Source organism: Phocoena phocoena, chromosome 9 (genome assembly GCF_963924675.1).
Source record: "Phocoena phocoena chromosome 9, mPhoPho1.1, whole genome shotgun sequence".
NCBI lineage: Eukaryota > Metazoa > Chordata > Mammalia > Artiodactyla > Phocoenidae > Phocoena > Phocoena phocoena.
Window position 1 is genome coordinate 54,405,441 of NC_089227.1, and position 20,931 is coordinate 54,426,371.

Consider the following 20,931-nt stretch of genomic DNA (forward strand, 5'->3'; position numbering starts at 1 on the left):
TGCTGAGGGCCAGTCCTCACAGCACTGGGCTGCAGCCACCCACTCCCCCAGATGTTCTTGACTTCCAGGAATGTCAACAGACTCTTCCGAGGGCATTTCACCTTCAAGTTCTCAGAAACAATTAGCTATACATCACTTTTAACCGTTGATGAGAAGAGGGTTATGGGATACTTCCCCAGCCCCCCAGTAGCCCAAAAGAAGCATTTCCCTGGTCTGTGAAATAGCTGTCACTTTCATAATTGAATTTGAATCCTTCAAGGTCTAGCAGACACCCAGGAACACTTTCCAAGGCTGGTTGGGATTCCTTACTATATTTATGAGCAGGTGTGGCTCTAGAGGTCACTGTGGGAATATCAGCTCTCCTCACAGCTGATATTCAATACTCTTGAAGTTCCTCCTTGGTTTAGGTGCCAGAGCTCAATGCTGTCTGCATAGTACAGAGTGGCCAGATAGAGAGGACTCACTCACTCAGTCTTCCTTGACAACGAAAAAGACTATTCTCTTATTTGCATGTCAATACAAGGTTCCATTGCGTCAATTGAGGGCTACTGTATTAGTTTTCTAGGGCTGCCATAATAAAACACCACAAACTGGATGGATTAAACAGCAGAAATTAATTTTCTCACAGTTGTGGAGGCTGGAAGTCCAAGTTCAAGGTATTGACAAATGACAAGGTTTGGTTTCTCCTGATGCCTCTCTCCTTGGCTTCAGGTGGTGGTCTTCTCGTTGTGTCCTCAAATGGCTTTTCCTCTGTGTTCATGGATCCCTGGTGTCTTTTATGTGTCCAAATCTCCTTTTCTTATAAGAACACCAGTCATATAGGATTCGGGCCCACCCTAATGGCCTCACTTTATTGTAATCACTTCTTTAAAGGCCCTGCCTCTAAATACAGTCACATTCTGACATACTGGGGTTAGGGCTTCAACATATAAATTTGGGGGCAGCATAATTCAGCTCATCACAGCCACCTTGTCTTCTTTTACTCACAACGTGAGGAGTTAGGCTCATGCTTTGGAGCATAAACAGAACCAGGCCCATCCAAAGTCAGTCTGAGGAGGAAAGAGTTCCCAGATGAGGTTTGGGAGTTTGTTAGGACTGGAGGGGCAAGTGGCAAGAACCAGTTGAAATTGCTCAGTCTTGGGAATACCCTTTCATCTCCATCTTTTAGAGGAAAGACAGCAGTCTAAAGTCAAATGCCAGTTTTTATGTGTCTTACAACGGTTTAATACCTTGCTTTATAGTCTGCCTAGGTCCCAGGTATAGCTGCACTGCCTGGCATTGCCTGGGGCACCTTCTAACATTGAGCATCTGCCTTTGGCGATTTACACTTTGTTCGCAGCTGAGCTGTCTGTCAGCAACTCCCAAAGCCCAGAAAAGCACATATATCTTAATTACAGTGGAGAACACGTGGAGGGGCACATAGGCTGGGGCAGCAGATCCCAAAAGACATATATTTGGGGAAAATATCTGTGTAATCTATTTTGCTGACCTTGAATGCTTCGTCTTTGAAAAAGAAAACAGAATAATGGTACATTATTCACACCCACTGCCTCTCATAGTATTTTGTTTGACAACTAAAAGCCAGAGGGTTGCATTAAAGTTATTGCACTTTTTGTTTAATTGCTGGCTGGGGTGTGATTTCAATAAAAGGGGCATGGTGATTGTCCTGGATGCTCATGTGGTGGTGTTCACATTACTCCCAGGGTCTAAGTCTATCTAACAGCAGGGGAAAGTGATGCTTAATTGGATTTTTTGCATTCTTAGAGGCAACAACTGCTCCTTTCTTGAGAAGCTATATATTGAGTTCAGAGTTGAACCAGCTCAACTCCAGCATTGCATTTGCCTATTAACTTCACAGGCAGTTAAATAGAGGAATATAAAACCCTGTGACTAACTGTGCTCCTAGCAGCCGAAAAACAGATAAGGCAATCTCAGAATCCTTTATTTCAGCACATTGTGGATGCCAAATATGTTTTCAATAATAAATAATAATGCAGTATTTCCCTTTGTCCATAGCCTCTCACTGTGCCCTACTCCCTGTGTAAAAGCTTATATTTTTTAATGGGAAAGAATATTGAGAAGGCAATTTTGGGAGGCCTTTGTAGAAGGAATTGTCAGAGGGTACTTGAGAGGATAGGCCCCAGAAGAGGCAAAGAAGAGAGAGTAGGAGCATTCCTGACCTCAGCAATGGCAGCCGTGGGCCAAGAATGTCTGTAGGCTGGTGGTTCTCAGCCCTGACTGACCATGAGAATTACCTGAGGGGCTTTTGAATAACACTGATGTCAGGGCCCTACTCCAGACTGACGAAATCAGAATCTCTTGGGAACTGAACATTTGTATTTGTTTAAAGCTCCCCAGCTGGTCTTCATGTGCAGCCCAAGTTTGTGAGCTTTTGCTGTAGAGAGATAACGATGGCTAGTCGAGGGTTTGGGCATCTGCTAGGAGTCTAGGTCTTTGAAACCATGAATGTTGGGGTACTTGCCAAAGTGAGCACCTGGGAACCTTTGGAACCCAATTGTGTGGGTTCCCAGAGCATTATCGTCCGTTTGGAACTTCATGCACTGAAGTGCGGCTCATGCCTTACCTCCTAAATTCCTCAAGATGCACATGTCTTATTTTTTTTTAAACTGAATCAGTACTGACAAAAAAAAGAATTATAAATTTGATGTTCTGTGAGCATTTGTGTCATTTACAGAGTTGCATGAAGGTGGATACTTACCCCTGAACCCCAATTTTCTCATCTATAAAATGTAAATAATAATACATCTAAGTAAACTTCTTGAAGCAGGTTGTGACTGATGCCCCCTTCCCCACCCCCACCCCGCTGACATTTTCCTCACTGGGTTACTGTAGGTATCAACTGATACATGAACTACTGGTCATTTGGAGGCTTTTGTTTGGAGGTCATTTTTCTAGGCGGTTCTAGCTATAATCTTTACATTGAAGAGCCCATCTACCACTCTTGGAGATCCTGAGATCACGCTGGAATTGTCCAGGATGTGTAAACTAAAAATCTATTCCAGCCATCATAGGCCTGAGAAAGTCAGAGTTGAGAGGTGAATTGAATGATGATTTTGGAAATAGAATAATATGGTAATAGTAGAGGATTTATTAGGGTACTCTGTTAAGGACACCAATATATACTCCTTTGGAATAATACAGCTTGGAACTGGTGAATATAATTCACGCACTGGAGGTATGAGCAGCACAGTTATCTAAATATGGATTCAATTGTCTAGCAAGACTGAAAGAATGGGGCACAGAGGACCTGTTGGTTTTGGTAGAGAAACAGGGGTGAACAAAAGGATAATGAGGGAGTGCCTGGCATCTAGCCTTGCTTAAAAAATGATGTTGGATGATGAAGAACTATGTGTAGGTTCCCAAGTTATTCAGTTACTCTTTTTCATGAATTTGAGGTCAAATAAGAGCACTTAAAAGTACACAATAGGATGTCCACAGATAACCTGGAAACAAAATGTTTGCAGCGTATGTTACCTCATAGTTGTTGCTCATTAAATCACATTGATTGGGTGTGATCCAAGATAGGTATCTTCATACTATGTGGAGAGGTGGAGCCACTTAAAATGTTTTTATGGGTCTTCTTTTCTGCCTTTTGTGACCTCCCTACTCCCTCCCTTCTTCCTCTCCTGCCTCCTTTAGGTATTGTAGCTGCTAAATAAACCAGGAAACCAAAGCATCCCCCCCGCACCAAATTGGTATCTACAACTGTGTATTAAGGATCTTATTGCTGAGAGCTGAGCGAAGTCCCTCTCTCAGACAGTCTTCTGAGATGAACAGGACATGCAGGAAAGGTGCGGCCTCCAAGGGTCTTCCATTGACAACCAACTTCTTGTTTGTCATCCAGATTTCTTATTTTAAATGAATTAGGTGCTTGGAAATAGAGTCACAAGACTGGCCAATTTTCTCCTAGAAGAGTGGCAGCAAAGGAAAGCTGGAATGCATTAATCATAAATGAGTCAATTAATTACAGTTCTCTTTCCCCCGTGGGGTCAGTGCTGGCAACAGTAGGCCCCGAGTTATTGAGGGAATTAGACACCGAAGATGCCCTTTATAGAGCCAATTATGTGGAAATAAATTACTCTTTCAGATGACAATATGCTGTTCTCTCAGAACATGTAGGGAGGGGTGTCTTTTTGTCTCTGAACAGTCTGCATGTAGTTTTCATGATAATTAACGCCCTTAAACTATTTGTGGAAAAGCAAAGGTTTCTTCTGGCTCCAGTTCTTTGGCTATAAGGATACTTCAGGCTGAGAAAACATAGGGGTGGTTTTGCTGCGTGATGTGTTGACATTTGAGAGGTTTCAAGGAGGTGTGACAGAAACTCCCAGCAGCTCTTGGAGAGGCCTGAAAGGCAGGCAAGTGGTATAAATCACTCCCTGAGCTTTTACTCACCCCACGAGAATAGCAGGATAGAAAATCTAACAAACAGATTTCAGCATTCACACTGCTCTGCCATAAATGCTCCGGGCATGAAATGGCCACTGCTATGCAGGGAAATAAGCAGTTATGTGAGCTGGTGGCAACTAGTCCTTGAGGAGGGCCAAGGGAGGAAGCAGGGTTGGAGAGAGCATGACTCTCTGCCCTCCCTCACAGCCCAACCCCTTCCTCTCCGGTCCTCAGTGTCCCCCATCCTCAGCCCCACCTGCGATCTAATTAATGTGGGGAGAAGGGGCTGGGTCAGGATGCTCATTGCAGCATGGTTATAATAGTGAAGAACTGGAAATCTCCAACATCCCTCCGAAAGGTTTGGTTAAAGGACCACAAGGAGCCTCTCAGCAATGAATATCTACAGCAGCTAGAAAGGAATCGGATGCAGCTCTGGTTGCTGACTTGGAGAATCTTCTAGGCATGTTAAAGGAAAAAAGAAACTTGTAGAATGAGGTATATGGGCTAATGCATTTCTGTAAAATAGAACTATGTATTTCCATGTGTGTGTATATTATATGTCTATCTATCTATATATTATATATAGATATGGTTGTACCACACTAAATTGCCTTTTTGAAGGTCAAAATTGGTTGGACATTGGCAGTTTCACATAGTTTAACTTCAAGTTTCTCAATCATGACACTATTTGGGCCAGATAATTCTTTGTTATGGGGGCTGTCCTGAATATTGCTAGATGTTTATCAGCATCTACTCACCTTTACTCACTGGATGCTAGTATCAGTTCCCAATTATGACAGTCAAAAATGTCTCCAGATATTGTCAAATGTCCCCTGGGGGAAAAATCCTTTCCTTGCCTTGAGAACCACTTATTTAACTTAGTATATGTAAATGGAACAATATACAGCAAACTGATTTGTTATCAGTTACTTCTGGGGAGGGGACTGAAAATGGGCTGTTGCAGTTTTAGCTTATTAGTGTTGTTTTAAATTATTTTACAACAAGATTACATTCATGTATTACTTGTGTAATGAAAAAAAAATCAAACTGAGTATGTTTCAATTACTAAAGAGTGGTGGGAGGGACCCCTTGGGCCTCATAGGAAGAGGCAGGAGGGAGCAGGATATAGTTTTCTGTGCCCTGCTTGCTTCAGGCTAGCTTATAGTCCTGTGCTTTGCACTGGAGTGTTTTTTTTTTTTTTTTTTTTTTTTTTTTTGCGGTACGCAGGCCTCTCACTGCTGTGGCCTCTTCCGTTGTGGAGCACAGGCTCCGGACGTGCAGGCTCAGCGGCCATGGCTTACGGACCTAGCCGCTCCGTGGCATGTGGTATCTTCCTGGACCGGGGCACGAACCCGTGTCCCCTGCATCGGCAGGTGGACTCTCAACCACTGCGCCACCAGGGAAGCCCTCAACTCTGTTTTGTTTCAATTTAGAATGAAGGTGGCCAGAACATTCAGACAAAAACTGGGCTCCTTCTAAGTATTTTTTCAACTTTTATTATGAAGAATTTCAAACATAGAGAAATTTAAAGAATGGTATAGTGAACACGCAGAGACCTTGCATGCAGACTCTACAACTGCTAAGTAACATTTTGCCATATTTGTTTTATATATTTTTTGAGTGTACAATTTGAATGTAATTTTTAAACATTGTAATACTTCATCCCTAAATATTTTTTCATACTTCTCCTAAGAATAACGACTCTTTACAATGATCTTACCTTAGGAAGTTAACAATAATTTTATAATATCATTTAATCTATAGTTCATATTCAAATTTCTGCTGTTGTTCCAAATTTGCGACTATAAAAGAACCTATAGCTTTTTTTTGGAACCAGGTTCTGTGGCTAAATTCAAACATTGTGTTTGGTTGTTATGTCTTATTAATTTTTCTTTGAAGAGTTCAGCCTGATTGCCTTATAGATTCTTAATTTAACTGACTGTTTCCTCATGGAACATTTAACTTGTTATCTAGTCCTGGTTGTTTCCTGCAAGCTGGCAGTTAAGTTTAGAGGTTTAACTAATAGATTCAGATTAAAAACATTTGATTAGAATATTTAATACAGAGATGATGTATATATTTTTATTGTATAACATCAGTTCTTTTAAGTTTTTTTTTTTAAGTTTTGAGGAAAAATAGGAATATATATTCAGGGCCTGAAACTAAAGAGATATCTTGTGGTATTGGACTCATTTTAGTAGAGAAAATTACCAAATGGGAAGCCAGTGTCTATTGTTATACTCTCTCAAGTTTAGAAAGCAAGATGGTGGCTGATGGAATAACACTAGATGGATATTTCATTGTTTTGGTGTCTGTTTATCCTCAGACTAACTGCAGAAAATGTAGCTGGATTCGAACTGGGCCACAGAGGGATGGACAGATTTCAAAGTGGGATGGAAACCAACAAAAAATTAGAGTGAACAGGGAGGCCTCTCTTGAGCCCTCCAGTCAGAAAATAGGAAGGAAGGGCCAGAAAAAATTAGAAAAAATAAGTACCAAGAGCTATCATATAAGACTGATTCTGGGGATTCGATAATTAAAAAAAAAAATTCTTATTGGAATATAGTTGATTTACAATGTTGTGTTACTTTTTGCTGTACAGCAAAGTGAATCAGTTATACATATACATATATCTACTCTTTTTTAGATTCTTTTCCCATATAGGTCATTACAGAGTATTGAGTAGAGTTCCCTGTGCTATACAGAGGTCCTTACTAGTTATCTATTTTAAATATAGTAGTGTGTATATGTCAGTCCCAATCTCCCAATTTATTCCTCCCTTCCTTTTCCCCCGGTAACCATAAGATTGTTTTCTACATCTGTAACTCTATTTCCGTTTTTTGTAAATAAGTTCATTTGTACCATTTTTTTAGATTCCACATACAAGGGATATTGTATGATATTTGTCCTTCCCTGTCTGACTTACTTCACTCAGTATGACAATCTCTAGGTCCACGCGTGTTGCTGCAAATGGCATTATTTCGTTCTTTTTTATGGCTGAATAGTATTCCATAATATATATGTGCCACATCTTCTTTATCCATTCCTTTGTCCGTGGGCATTTAGGTTGCTTCCATGTCCTGGCTATTGTAAGCAGTCCTGCAATGAACACTGGGGTACATGTATCTTTTTGAATTATGGTTTTCTCTGGGTATACGCCCAGGAGTGGGATTGCTGTATCATATGGTAGTTCTATTTTTAGTTTTTTTTTTTTTTTTTTTGCGGTACACGGGCCTCTCACCGCTGCGGCCTCTCCCGCCGCAGAGCACAGGCTCTGGACGCACAGGCTCAGCGGCCACGGCCCACGAGCCCAGCCGCTCCGTGGCATGTGGGATCCTCCTGGACCGGGGCACGAACCCGTGTCCCCTGCGTCGGCAGGCGGACTCTCAACCACTGCGCCACCAGGGAAGCCCTATTTTTAGTTTTTTAAGGAACCTCCAGACTGTTCTCCATAGTGGCTGTGCCAATTTGCATTCCCACCAACAGTGTAGAAGATTTGATAATTAAGGAAACTTTCCTCTACTATGGTTTTTTTTTTTAATAAAAAAGACAATCAACAGTATTTTATTTGGGGCCCTTACTCAGTATTTACAGATCCTCAACTTTGAGGTAGGTAAATATTAGCATTGTGTTTTATAAACTAAAACTCAGGCAGAGATTACATCACTTGTTGCAAACCACAGCAGGAGTCCTACTATGGTCAAGAATAGCATGGTCTCTTTCAGATTAATCATCTCTGATGTGTGAATTTAATGGTGATAGCTTGCAAATATTCATAAAAAAGACTAGATACCACAGAAATTCTACTCTGGAATATTTGAAAATTCTTAAATTGATCCTATAATTATTATACATACCGTGGAATAACCTACCTGCTCCCATTATAAATCTATTTGTATATAACTGATCCTTATAATAACAAATTAGCACGTTACTGATTTTGTTGTTTTCTGCCTTTTGGGGTGGTTTAAGCAGGAAGACAACCAGCACGTTTTCCTCAGGGTGCTAGACAGCTTTAGGTGCAGATGCTATGCTCAAGGCACCATCTATGATGATTTGGCGTCATAGGAAAGCACATATACAAGTGAAGCCAAGATCCAGAAAAGATGCCTGGATCCAAAAGAGGGGAGGCCCTTTGCAAGTCAAAGATGAAGAAAAAAAATAAATACTGTCTTCTTAGGCTCTGCCGATCCTCATTGTCATGCTACAGCATCACAACAACATATGGGAAGAGCTCCTAAAAAAGAGCAGTAAGTTTGTCCCAGTGGTCTGTTAATTAAAGTTCTTGTTAACCAGATAAGCCACAAGAAAAATTAAATTTGTATTTTATTAAAGTGACATCGATAGAAGCAAAATATCTAAATATTTAATATGAATATGTTCCACCTATCATGTATATTACTCTAATTGTCAAAAGCCTAATTCACTTAGCTCAATATAATCACTTGAAATTCAGCACATCTTGATACAGGTTCCTGGGCCAGCCTTCTCAAGTATTTGTTTAATTATAAAGTTCCTTTTACTTAAAATTTGTCAAATATTAATAGTATATGATTGAGTGGTTAATTAACAACTGAGAAATTATAAGGAAAATATCATTAGTGTGTTATAAAATGCAGCATTCAGCAGCACAAATTTCAAGAGTAAGGATATAGACTCCTGTGCTTCTGAATAGACTGAACAACTTAGCCCAACATGGTTTGGGTCAAAGAATCAGGAAAAAAAGGAGGGAGAGGCCACAGGAGGCAAAGTAGTTTATTCTAGCATCCCTCAAGTTGACTGTGGAAGTAAAAAGTTTCTACATTTAAAAAGTTTATGTAAGTTACATGAATTGTAATTTTCATAAAAATCAAAATGAAATGTTCTGTGTAGGACAAAAGATATGCCTAAACAACATATCATATTTGTACAAGGTGACATGAATGTCATGGATATTAGTAATGAATGAAAAAGCTTAAGTCTATGGCAGACGGAGCAAAGATTTCAGTTTGGTATTCTATAACCACAAGACTGTAAACTACTCTTACTATACAAAAGCTCCAATGACACATAGAATTTTGTGTAGGAACTCTTGTGCTTCTTCTGCTTGGCACATCATCTACTCTTTAATATGTGAAATTAATACAGACATTTGTGAGAAGTTGTACAAGACTATCGTGTTTACAAAAATGGCACAAAAGTGAATTCAGCAGTTGATGCACACGCACACTTCAGTCACATCTTCAACGACAAAAGGTACTGAAACGCTGTAGAACTGAGTAAGAATGCTAGCTTCTAGGGCAGCTGTTAAGCACTAGAGTCACCGAAGTTACACCAGAATGGGCAAATATTGCCCAAGTAAAATTCTATTGTTAAAGCTGAAACAGATTTAAGGCCATTCAAGTTCAAGCACAGAGATACAAATCTTTTGGAGCCCCATCTATCTGTGTTTGAAATTTGTGACCTTTCTTCTGACTTGTGGTCTTAAAATTCTGTTTTACAAAATCTGAAAATACAGAAGAAATCAGTACTACAGAGGTTATATTAAATTAGAGTAAAATACAAAGCTATGATTAAGATGAATTAAAGAAAGCCAAAAAGTTAAAATTGTAAAACTTACTTGTTGGAACTTTCCTACACTAGAAGTTAGGTATTATATACAGTTATTTTCAAGTAGATTACTTTATGTTTCTCTATCATGTTCTTTTCATCAGTACACTGTTAAACTAATCCAAAACCGTACACATGTATACTACTTTACAATAGCAGCACACACTACTGCTACCTGCAAAGCTGTCACTCTCAAATGACTTAGTGAATGAAGGGAAATAAAAAGTGGAGAAGGAACGTATTAAGGAGAAATAATGGGAATTAGAAGATTCATGCAGTTCAGCTCTTTCAACCAGCCAGCCAGCTTGCTAGCAGCAAGAGATAGTTTCCGTTGAGGATGGACCTGTGGAGTGGGAATGTGGTCACAGTGACCTTTGTCTTATCTGGGGCTGCAGTAGGAAGTTGCTTGTTCTTCATCTTTGCTTTAGCCATGTTGTAATCCCCAGAATCAAAATACCTTTGCGCTTTCTGCAATCATTTCCTTAAGAAATCTGAACCTCCAGGCTTTTGTCCTAGAAGAAGATACCTTGCTTTTAATTTTGCTTCTTCAGCTTTCTCTGGACTAGTCACTTTATCTTCCATTTCCTTCTGTTCCTTTGTGGAGGCTGCCTCAGGGACTTCTGTGGATATACTGCTCTCTCTTACCTCACTTCTCCACTATGGGGTTTGATTAACTTTAGAGATAGAGTTCTCGCATGAAGATAAAAGTGGAGGATCAGCCATATTATTCTAGTTTAGGGTCGCAAGGAAAACTGGATTAGAGAAGGTGGTTTGTACTGGAGATGGAAATAAGACTCTCTACACAACACTCCCCCGGAACTGAACTGACTTAACCTCTGGGATGGTTAATTTCATGTGTCAACTTGACTGGACTATGGGGTGCCCAGATATGTGGTCAAACATTATTCTGGGTGTGTCAATGAGGGTATTTTTAAGAGATTAATATTTGAATCAGTAGACTGAGTAAAGCAGTCTCCCTCCCTAATGTTCTTGGCCCTCATCTAATCCACTGAAGGCCTAAGTAGAATAAAAGTCTGAGTAAGAAAGATTTCTTTCTTTTGGCTTTACTGTCTTTGAGCTAGGATATAGGTCTTTTCCTGCCTTTGAACTCAGACTCAGGCTGGAACTTACATTGTTGACTCTCCTGAGTCTCTGCTTGCTGACTACAGATCTTGGGACTTATCAGCCTCCATAACTGTGTAAGCCAATTCCTTATAATGAACCCCTCTCTATTATACATTATTATATGATACATGCTTTATATATCATGTAATAATATATATTATTATATATTTTATCAATCAATCTGTCTATTGGTTCTTTTTCTCTGGAGACCATGACTAATACAACCTCCCAACTGCAGGTGGGGCAGCTGAAGAGTTTTGCCTGGTCTGCTTCTGCATGGTAGGAAGGAAGTAGAACAAGAGCAGTGATAAGTCGTCCTCAGACTGTGGGGATCAGAGAGGGAGAAGCACCCCAGGAAAATGGTAAAAGTTCCCTCACGAACATCCTTCAAGAGGGTGGGAAAATTGGACATAGGAACCAACATGAGGGCTCAGAGGGAACCTGAGGAGAGGAATTCCATATACCAATTGGTGGTACTGAGGATTAGAAACCGCAAGTTGTGAGACCTTAAATATTGTCTCAAAACAGTAGCTGGCCTGAGCTAACTCTAATAAGAAAAGCTTCTTGGGGCTGGATTCAGCCAGTAAACCAAGAAAGATACCATTTTAAGATACATTAATAAACCCCAAAAGTATCCTCAGTTGTTTGCCCTGCACGGACAAATGAAGAGTATGTAAATATATCTTAAAAGCATAAATTCATAAGCTCTCAAAAGTTACAAAGAACATTAGGGACATACAAAATGGCTTTTGATTCAGATAAATTTGATTCCATTACACATAGTAAAAGCCCTGCCTCATTGTGGTAGATTGAGTCTGTATCAGGAAAGTTCAGATTATTGGTGATTTTGTGTAAGGGCAGCCTTGAATATGTCTGGCCTTTTCTCTGTTGGAAATAATTAGATAGCCAAGAATTACTGCCAAGGACATTTGGTTTATGGATGGGATATTTCTTAATGAAGGTGATAATGACAATAACAAGAGCATCCATATTTTTACTATCTTTTTTTTAAAATTAATTAATTTTTGGCTGCTCTGGGTCTTTGTTGCTGCATGCGGGCTTTCTTTTTTAGTTGCAGTGAGTGGGGCCTACTTTTTATTGTGGTGTGCAGGCTTCTCATTGCGGTGGCTTCTCTTGTTTCGGAGCCCAGGCTCGAAGCACACAGGCTTCAGTAGTTGTGGCACGCACGCTCAGTACTTGTGGCTCGTGGGCTCTAAAATGCAGGCTCAGTAGTTGTGGCGCACGGTCTTAGTTGCTCCACGGCATGTGGGATCTTCCTGGACCAGGGCTCGAACCTGTGTCCCTTGCATTGGCAGGCGGATTCTTAACCACTGTGCCACCAGGGAAGCCCAAAGCATCCATATTTTTGTTTCTGGTTCTGAGAATTTCATTAAGTAGTGCTAAAGATTTCAAATGGTCTTGTATTTCAAAGCACTCTCTCTGTGCCTCTTTGCCTTACCTTACACTAGCCCTTCTACCTGAATGTGGTTTTTTTTTTTTTTAATTTTTGCAGTTTTACTTATCATGACCTGACTTTCCCCAAATATCCATTAAACACCTATGAAAATATAATTAATGTAATTATTTAATTCAGGGAAATCTGTGCTCCTATCAAGTGCAAAGCCCTATGCCAGTTTTTAGAGATGCAGATGTTCTACATAGTCGAGCAATTCCTCAAATTGCTCCTAATCTAATCTGTAATTGCTCTTAAAATTAAGGATGAGCACTGGCCATATTCCATTATCCAGGAGGAATTTCTACTGCTTCTTTTGGTGATGGGACTGGATTAAGAAACTCAAGCCATACTGTTTCTGGCATGGCTACTCCTATATTAAAGCAACATTGCCACATCCTTAAGATGTAAAACTCCAGAGATACATGTTGAGAACTCTCAGGCAGTGTAATAAGGTATAACTGTTCATTTCATTACTTTTTCTCATTAATGAGAACTGGTCCACAGATGGCCTCAGTTTTCCTGGGAAGTGCATTTTCCCCCTCATGACTAGGGAAATGATGGGGACAGTCCCTATTCAGTTTGGTAAAGGATCCTGGTTGACTCATCTACCAGGAACTGGGCTCAGAGCTGTGCTCATCAGTTTGCTCTTGGCTTTATATTTGATGAATGATTCTTCTAGGTCCAGAGGAGATAGTAAGTACACTATGGAGAGAACAGTCTGTATAGTACCAAGGAAGAGATGCTTCCTGTGTTTTTAAAAACACAGAAGAAAAACATGAAAAATAAATTAGATTTACTATAAAAATCAGAAGAAAATTTTAGAAGGTAAAATTTGATGGGTTTTATTAATTTGCAAGAGGAAATCACCTCTATGAACAAGAAGAGTCTTTAGGAAGGGATTTATTGAAACAAAAGAATAGTCAAATTAAAATCCATATTGAAGGCAGAAAAGACCAAATTCACCAGTAGAGAAAATTGAATAAGTAATGAATATGGTGGTTTTAAATGCTTTAAAAAAGTTGTCGATCTCTTTGTTTAATGAAAGCATATAAAGGTTCTCCCCATGTAAAGGTTATGACTGAGTTTCTGGTTGAAGTGCAGATAGGGTCCCAGAGCTCCATCTACTACACTTTCATCCTTGACCCGAATAGTGGATCCTATAGGCGTTCTCTAGAACTTCCACTGAAGTTTTCTAGAGCGCTGAAAACTGCTGAGGTAGAACATAAAATTGAGAAGGCACTCTCAGAATACATGATAAAAAGTTGAAAATGATGAGAGAAGATAAAAGATATGGGAGAGTGACCACAAAATTCTAGCCCATGACTAATAGATACTGTTAGAGGAGAATGAATGATTAATTAAGATAGAATTAATTTGTAATGTAGTAGAAGAAAACTCCTTATTTAAACAAACAAAAAACCAGATCTGAATCTAAAGGTTGAGAAATTTCTTCCATTTCAGGTGGGATTAAGAGATTAAGAGATCCATGATTGGATATGAATTGAGAGATCCATTAATGGATATCCTGGTGAAACTTATGAATTTCACGGGTAAGCAAAAAAAATTATGCATCATTTACTATGTGCAAACTAAACCTTATCATTCTCTACAAGAGTGGTATAAGACATAAATATACCTTTATTCAGCAATGAGATGATGAGGTTGGGTCTCTGAGAATTTACATAACCTCATCCACATCATACAGCTGCAATACAGTAGAGTTTAGATTTAAACCTAGGCATGCAAGACAAGTTAAAACAAGTTACCTAAGAAGGAAACAATTTCAGGTTGTTCTCAGACTTTTTGGCTGTCCAGAACACAATAAAAATGCCTATGACAGTGCTTCTGAACACCATCTTCTCATTAACATCCCTTTGGAGCTTTATAAAAATCACAGATGAGTAATACTCATCCTAGACTGATCAAATCTGAAGCAGGATTACATAGCCAGTGTTGAGATCAGCTCTTCTACAGAATTTGTTAGGAAAAAGAAGATTGTGACACAAAAATTCTAAGCCCATCGAAATTTGTGTGTGAAAGCAATGCAATGACATTTACGTATCTTTAAGATTTTTAGAAAATTTACTATGTAGGTTTTCTTCCCGAAAATACATATTTGTATGCGTCTGTTAATTCAATGAGAGATGAATCCGTATTAAATTGTGAGGAGTGCTAACAGAAAAAAAGATGTATAGAGAGCACTGAAACATAAAATATGCAGAAATAGGTGTTATAACTGGTATAAATATGGTTGCAAGGTTGAATGTAATGATTTAAAAGATTCATAAAAGATTATGTTAAAAAGAACGATGATGGGGTTTAAAACCCCAGATTAATTAATGAAGACCTGGAAGTTGCAAAGGACACAGAGAAAGCAAAAGGACTCAATTTTTTGCCTTCTATAGTAGAAAACAGAAAGTTGTTTGATTCTTTATCTTTGATATCTAGATAAATACAGATTTAGGAATGTTTTTGAAAAATGTAAAAGAAATCACTAATTATGTATTATGTTAGTGCAGAAAACCAACATCAAAGTGGGTTGAGGAAAGAATGGGATGAGAAGAAATGAAGACAACAAGTACAGACAGCTTTTTCAAGGATTTTTACAATGAAAATTAGCAGAAAATCAGGGCAATAGCTGGAGGAGGATGTAGAGTCAAGGGAGGATTTTTCTTTTGTTGTTAAAATTGGGCACCAGGAGGCATGTTTGTACGTCAACAGGAAAGATGCAGTAGAGAAGAAGAAACAGATGATGTGAAAGGGAAAGAAGACAGTGGCTGGAGTGAAGTCCCTGGGGAGATGAGAAGTGATGGGATCCAGGATAGAGGTAGAGTGATTAACTTAGATGAGAGCGTAGGCAGTTTATCCATTGTTACAGGAGGAAAGTTAGAATATGTGACTGTAACAAGTATTTGCTTTATGTGCTTGGGCTATTACTCAACTTTTCTGTGCCTTAATTCTAGCTCTAAAATGGAGAAGGTGATACTTACCTCATGGGGTAGGGGTTGTGAGGATTAAGTGAGTTCATGTATATAAACTGTTAGGAGCAGTGCTTGGCAATAACAAGTAATCAATAAAAGTTAGCTATTATTATTTCCTTTTAAAAAATATATGCAGATGAAAAAGGTTCTGCAGATGGACAGTGGTGATGGTTGCACAACAATGTGAATGTACTTAATGCCACTGAACTTTACACTTAAAAATGGTAAAATTTGTGTTATGCACGTTTTACATAAAATGTGTATAATTTACAATAAAAATAAATGTAGGTGAGTTGATGAAATTTGGGGTGGCAAGATGAGGTAGATTTGGTCTAATCTGCTTTTCTATGAAATGATATCATAGATGAGATGGGGAAGGGGTTTGATGATCTGAGGAAGCAGAACAGATGTGAAATAATCCTGTCAGTGACTGAGAACATGAATTTACTAGGAAAGTATAGTGGGCTATCTGGGAGTATAGGGTGCCCATTTGAAATCGGTGGTTATTCCAAGTTCAGTCACCAGGTGCAACTTTGGCGCAGGGGTGAAGTAAGTGGGTTGTTGGGTTAACCCACCTAGAATCTACCCCAGGTGAGTTTAGTAAATGGAAGAAGGAGCTAAGATGTTAGCAAGGGAGTTGTTAGAGTGCTGAACCATGGAATTCAGCACTATGTAATAAAATAAAAAGGTCTCAGGCAAATATGATCAGAAAGAAACACAAATTAAGAAATGAAAAATAGTACAAAACAATACACACTGAGGACAATGTTACCATTGATCAAGATGAAATGGCTGTGGGACATTTAGATAATTGCTTAATTTCAGACTCTAATGTACTTTAGTGTTTAACTGGTTCAGAACCCTAGACTTACGGAAGAATTCTAAAAAGGGTTTTCTTTTGTATGTGACAAGAATCTATTGAACTATTTTCGCTTCCCCTTTGCTATCATTTCAAACTTTGAGACCAACTTAACACAAGGGCCTCATTAATCGTCATTCTTTCCTACAGAGGTGGGTGGCTTGTAATACAACCTCTAATTTGCAGAAAGGTAGATTCAGGGGTGACACCTTCTACTCATACTTTATCTCAAATGTCATTAGGACATCTATAATGAGGCGCTAGAATATGGTTGGAACAATCACTCTGGGAATGGGTCTTCTAGGTGCCTGCCAATCAGATGTTGGATGATTTGTTCTTGTTTCTTCCCAGAAATTGAAGTTAAGCTGAGTTTGCTAGCAATTTTCAGGGACATTACAACTCAACTGCCCTGACTTGGATGTACTTATAAGCAACTGAGTCCTTAAGTGTTCTGAAGGGAGGCAGCTGCTTGCAAAATGTACTGAAGAAATTTTACATCAGTAAGGACCTCACAGAGGACTGAAGAAGTAACTAGCATCAAGAAATCATCCAGTTAGCAGAAGTCATGCAGCTCGTTATCAGCAAATCTACCATGTATCATAGGAAGTAAGAAGGGCTACAAAAAGTTATACAGCCTATGGAATCTGACTCATAGATTATTGTTTTTCCAGCTTTATTGAGATATTATTAGCCTATAACATTGTGTAAGTTTAAGGCGTTCAACATAATGATTTGATATAGGTACATACTATGAAATGATTATCATAACAGGGTTACTTAACACATCTGTCACCTCATAATTTTTTTTTTTTTTTCTGTGGTACACGGGCCTCTCACTGTTGTGGCCTCTCCCGTTGCGGAGCACAGGCTCCGGACGCTTAGGCCCAGTGGCCATGGCTCATGGGCCTAGCCACTCCGCGGCATGTGGGATCCTCCTGGACTGGGGCACGAACCCATGTCCCCTGCATCGGCAGGTGGACTCGCAACCACTGCGCCACCAGGGAAGCCCCTCATAATTTTTTTATGTGAGAACTTTTAAGACCTACTCTCTTAGAAACTTTCAAATACATAAAACAGTATTGTTAACTATAGCCCCAAATGCTGTATATTACAGCCCCAAAACTTATTTATTTTATAACTGGAAGTTTGTACCCTTTGACCACTTTCACCCATTTCCCCTAATCACACCCCTCAAACTGCCCCCTGCCATTGACAACTACCAACCTGCTCTCTGTTTCAATGAGTTTGATATTTTTTAAGATTCTACATATAAGTGAAATCATACAGTACTTATCTTTCTCTGACTTATTTCACTTAGCATAATGCCTTCAAGTTTCATCTGTATTGTTGCAAATGGCAGGATTTTCTTCTTTTTTATGGCTGAGCAATATTCCATTGAGTGTGTGTTTGTGTGTGTGTGCATGCCACATTTTCTTTATCCATTCATCAAGACACCTAGGTTTTTTTCCATGTCTTGGCTATTGTAAAAAATGAACATGGGTATGCAGATATCCTCTCAAGATGGGGACTTCATATTCTCTGACTATATACCCAGATGTGGACCTGCTGGATTATATAGTAATTCCATTAAAAAATTTTTATGGTGGGGCTTCCCTGGTGGTGCAGTGGTTAAGAATCCACCTGCCAATGCAGGGGACATGGGTTCGATCCCTGGTCCAGGAAGATCCCACATGTCACGGAACAGCTAAGCCCATGCACGACAACTGCTGAGCCTGCACTGTAGAGCTCATGAACCACAACTACTGAAGCCCATGTTCCACAACTACTGAAGCCTGCATGCCTGTGCTCTGCAACAAGAGAAGCCACCATAATGAGAAGCCTGCACACCACAACGAAGAGTAGCCTCCGCTAGCCGCAACTAGAGAAAGCCCGCGTGCAGCAACAAAGACCCAAAGCAGGGCTTCCCTGGTGGCGCAGTGGTTGAGAGTCCGCCTGCCGATGCAGGGGACATGGGTTCGTGCCCCGGTACAGGAAGATCTCATATGCCACAGAGCAGCTAGGCCTGTGAGCCATGGCCGCTGAGCCTGTGCATCCGGAGCCTGTGCTCCGCAACGGGAGAGGCCACACCAGTGAGAGGCCCGCGTACCACACACACACACAAAAAGACCCAAAGCAGCCAATAAATAAACAAAATCTATAAAAAAAAATTTTTTTTATGGAACATCCATACTGTTTATCATAGTGGCCATACCAGTTTACATTCCCACCAACAGTGTACAAAGGTTCCCTTTTCTTCACAACCTTACCAGCTCTTGTTATCTTTTTTTTTTTTTGATGATAGTCATTCTAATGAGTGTGAAGTGATATCTCATTGTGGTTTTGGTGTACATTTCCTTGATGATTAGTGATGTAGTGATGTTGACAACCTTCTCGTGTACCTGTTGGCCATTTGAGTATCTTCTTTGGAAACATGTCTATTCAGATCTTTTGTCAATTTTTAGATAAGATTATTTTTTTATTTGATATTGATTTATATGAGTTCTTTATATATTTTGGGTGTTAAACCCTTATCAGATATGTGGTTTGCAAATATTTTCTCCCATTCTGTAGGTTGCCTTTTCGTTATGTTGATCATTACTTTTGCTGTGCAGAAGGTTTTTAGTTTGATGTAATTCCACTTGTTTATTTTTGCTTTTATTGCTTGTGCTTTTGGTGTCATGTCCAAAAATTCACTGCCAAAGGGCTTTTTTTCCTATGTTTTCTTCTGTAAGTTTTATGGTTTCAGGTCGTACATTTAAGTCTTTAATCTATTTCAAGTTAATTTTTTTGAGGGGTGTGATATAGGTGTCCAGTTTCATTATTTTGCATGTGAATAAATGCAAAATGTTTTCCCAGCAGCATTTATTAATGAGACTGTCTTTTCCCAGTTGTGTATTCTTGGCTCCCTTTTTGAGTATTAGTTGACTATATAAGCATAGGTTTATTTCTGGGCTCTTGATTTAGTTCCATTAGTCTATGTGTTTTTTTTGTTTTATTTTTTTTTGCGGTACATGGACCTCTCACTGTTGTGGCCTCTCCCATTGTGGAGCACAGGCTCCAGACGCGCAGGCTCAGTGGCCATGGCTCACGGGCCTAGCCACTCGCGGCATGTGGGATCTTCCCGGACCGTGGCACGAACCCGTGTCCCCTGCATCAGCAGGCGGAGTTTCAACCACTGCGCTGATTTTTTATGCCAGTACCATACTGTTTTGCTTACTATAGCTTTGTAATATAGTTTAAAACCAGGACACATCATGTCTCCAGCTTTTTTCTTCTTTCTCAGGATTGCTTTTGTTATTCAGGGTCTTCAGGTGGTTCCAAATAATTTTAAGATTGTTTTTTCTGCCTTTGTGAAAAATGCCATTTGAATCTTGATAGGGATTGCACTGAACTATAGATTGCTTTGGGTAGTATAGACATTTTAACAAAATTAATATTGTTAAATTTAATTGTCCAATGCATGAACACGGATATCTTCCCATTTATTTGTGTCTTCTTCAATTCTTTAGTCAATGTCTTATAGTTTTCAGTGTACAGATCTTTCACCACCTTGGTTAAATTTATTGCTAAGTATATTATTGTTTCTCATACTATTATAAATGGAATCATTTCTTTCTTTTCTTAGATGTTTTGTTGTATAGAAATGCAAATGGTTTCTGTATGTTGATTTTTTTACCCTGAAATTTTAATGAATTCATTGATTAGTTCTCATAGTTTTTCAGTGGAGTCTTTAGGATTTTCTATGTATAAGATCATGTCATCTGGAAACAGAGAAAGTTTACTTCTTCCTTTTCAATTTGGATACCTTTCATTTATTTAATTTTTCTTGCTTGATTTCTCTGGATGGTATTTATAGTACCATGTTGAATAGGAGTGGTGAGGTGGGCACACTTGTCTTGTTCCTGATCTTAGAGGAAAAGTTTTATACATCTACTGAGATGATCATATCCTTTATATTTTTCATTCTTTTAATGTGGTGTTTTATATATTGATTTGCCTATGTTGAACTACCCTTGCATCCCAGGGGTAAATTGATTATGGTTATGATCCTGTTAATGTTCTATTGAATTTGGTTTGCTAGTATTTTGTTGAGAATTTTTACATCTATTCATCAGGGATATTGGCCTGCAGTTTTCTTTTCTTGTATTGTCCTTATCTGGCTTTGATAGCAAGGTAATGCTGGTCTTGTAAAATGAGTTTGGAAGTATTCCCTCCTCTTCTGTTTTTTGGGAGAGTTTGAGAAGGATTAGCGTTAATTCTTTAAATGTTTGGTAGTGTTCACTAGTGGAACCGTCTGGTGCGGGCTTTTCTGTGTTGAGACATTTTTGATTACTGATTCAATTTCATTACTCATTATTTGTCTGTTTGGATTTTTTATTTCTTCATGAAACTCATCTTGGTAGGTTGTTGGTTTCTAGGGATTTATCCATTTCTTCTGGTTTGTCTGATTTGTTGGCATATAATTTCTCTCAGTAATCTTTTATGATTCTTTGTATTTCTGCAGTATTAGTTGT

General features: G+C 39.1%; 1 pseudogene; it reads right to left on the reverse strand.

The window, feature by feature from the left end:
- Positions 1-10,237: 10,237 nt before the first annotated feature.
- On the reverse strand, positions 10,238-10,620 carry LOC136127912 (cAMP-regulated phosphoprotein 19 pseudogene; annotated as a pseudogene).
- Between the last annotated feature and the right edge of the window lie 10,311 nt (positions 10,621-20,931).